Source organism: Dipodomys ordii, unplaced genomic scaffold (genome assembly GCF_000151885.1).
Source record: "Dipodomys ordii isolate 6190 unplaced genomic scaffold, Dord_2.0 Scaffold1000000806, whole genome shotgun sequence".
Taxonomy (NCBI): Eukaryota; Metazoa; Chordata; class Mammalia; order Rodentia; family Heteromyidae; genus Dipodomys; species Dipodomys ordii.
In genome coordinates this window covers 1-2,672 of record NW_012284423.1, presented here as the reverse complement: position 1 = coordinate 2,672, position 2,672 = coordinate 1, and the positions used below count along the sequence as shown (strand labels likewise).

The 2,672-nt window shown below is 43.2% G+C and overlaps 1 pseudogene; it reads left to right on the top strand.

The window, feature by feature from the left end:
- The first annotated feature begins 1,607 nt into the window (after positions 1–1,607).
- Positions 1,608–2,500, top strand: LOC106002770 (annotated as a pseudogene).
- Positions 2,501–2,672: the final 172 nt, after the last annotated feature.

The window sequence follows — 2,672 nt, the reverse complement described above, 5'->3', positions numbered from 1 at the left end:
TGTTTCCCATAGATAGGTTCCAATTTTACCACACTTTTGTCAATATTACTACATTATTTTTTGTAGTTATCCTACATAATTCATATCAAGTGGTAATTTTCTTCATTATTTTGACTTACACATTCCTGGTGATCAGTGATGTTAAACACGTTCTTTGTGGGCTTGTTAACACTATGTGTTTTCAGGTGAAACATCTACGTTCTTTGCACATTGTAAAATCGGGTTGTCTGTTGTTGGGATGATATTCTTTATATATTCTTCATGTGAACCACTCATCAAATATACACTTGCAATGACTTTATCCCATTCTGTGTTGCTTTTTTTTGGACACTGTTGATAGCATCCTTTGGTGCCACCTGATTTGTGTTTTCCCACAATGCATGACCCTTATCTGATGTTAGTTTCCAGTATGTCTTCTGGTCCTGTAACTATGAACCATCATATTGATTTGCATTCCTGTTATTGTAACAGTGAACTAAAGCTACATAATTATGCTCTGGTCACGTATCTACTTCCACTTTTGGATCTCTCTCCCTCAGCTATTACTAAAGGCTTTGGGGCATATCCCCAACTTGTTAGGTCCTTAAAAACTTGTGGAAAGTTACAGCCCTTAAATTTAGTTAGTTCTAATGGAAATACGCGACTTCCAATTTCTTTATTTTTTTTCCTTTTTGTACGTTTTTGATAGTAAGAATATTATACAGAAGGGTTACAGTTACATGAGCAAGGTAATGAGCATATTTCCTATCAAGCATTGTTGCCTCCTCCAGACAAATAAGATGAAAATTGAGGGCTACGTAATATAGAAGCACACCAAAACTCTAGGGATAGATTTTTCTTCATATGAATATTTAGAAATGTGTGAACCTAGAGATTTAACCTACTTGCAAATTAGTAATATTAGATTTATGATGCTCTTTGGTCAGAGACAAAAAGAACTTAATTTTTACAGCAATAGTGAAAGCCAGTGAGATGTGTGTATGTGTGTGTGTATTTATATATTTGAAGTGAATCTCCCAACCCTTAGTGCCACTGAGTGAAATAAAGATAGCCATGTGAAACCTATACAAACAATGGGTTCTAACTTTGAGCAACTGCGATCTATATAATGAGCAATAGGCATGCCTGAACTTTACTCTGCAGGATGACAATAGCTTAGAAATAGCTTGTAAAAATATTCTTGCAAAGGCTGGGAAGGTGGCTCAGTGGTAGAGTGCTTGCCTTGCATGCCTGAGGCCCTGGGTTCGATTCCTCAGCACCACATAAGCAAAAGAAAAAAAAACCGAAAGTGCTGCTGTGGCTCAAGTGGTAGAGCGCTAGCCCTGGGCTGAAGAGCTGAGGGACAGCACCCAGGCCCAGAGTTCAGGCCCCACGACCGGACCCAAAAAAAATTCTTGCAAGAGACAGACAGACAGACAGACAGACAGACCGATACTTAGGTAGGTAGGTAGATAGATAGATAGATAGATAGATAGATAGATAGATAGATAGATAGATAGATAGATAGATAGATAGAAAAATAAAGTATATAAATAAAATATAGAAGAATAGAGGGTATCTTAAGGTTCACCTCAGGATTCTAGTAGAACGTATACTGCCTGGCACAGAATTACGTGCTCCTGTCACTGGAGGAGTGCTACGCGTTGAACAGGACGCAGCGCTTTGTGAGGAGAGACATCTGCAACCGGGAGGAGCATGTGCACTTTTACAGCGAGGTTGGGGAGTTCCTCGCGGTGACCGAGCTGGGGCGGCCGTACGCCGAGTACTAGAACAGCCAGCAGGAATTCCTGGAGGACATGCTGACGATGGCGGACACCATGTGCAGACACAACTACAAGCTAGACGTGGACTTCACAATGAAGCTCCGGGTCCAGCCTAAAGTACACGTGTCACCCTCCAAAAAGGGCTCCCTAGAGCACCACAACCTGCTTGTCTGCCACATGACAGATTTCTACTCAGGCAACATTGAAATCAAATGGTTCCGCAATGGCTAGGAGGAGGAGGATGGGGTGGTGTCCACAAGCCTGGTCCACAATGGAGACTGGACCTTCCAGATCATGGTGATGCTGATGATGACCCCCGAGCAGGGAGACCTCAACACCCCAGCCTGGACAGTCCTGTCACCATGGAGTGACTCAGCACGGAGTAAGATGTTGAATGGCGTTGGGGCCTTTGTGCTAGGGCTCATCTTCCTTACAGTGGGCACCATCATGCGTGTGAGGAGCAAGAAAGCTCCACAAGCACCTAGATAAGTTGGGTTCCTGCTCTGAACTGAAAGACTAGATGTGCCTCAGAACAAGGATTGTTTTCTGTTTCTTTAGCCTCAGAGGCTGATTTGGGGAGGAAACCCCAGCTTCCTCAAGAAACGTTGGTGCAAAGTAATTGCTTTGAAACTAGCCTTTCTATTTTTACTCTTTGATTCAGTGCAATTTCTCTCCTGAGGCCTCTATATTCCCTTCTACTTAGCTCATTAAAGAACAAAATCCTTTTTCTTTTTGTTCTGGTCGTGGGACTTGAAGTCTGGGCCTGTGTGCTGCCCCTCAACTCTTCAGCTCAAGGCGAACACTCTACCACGTTTTTTGGGGGGAATCCGGTCATGGGGCCTGAACTCTAGGCCTGGGCACTATCCCTCAGCTCTTCAGCTCAAGGCTAGCACTCTACCACCTGAGCCA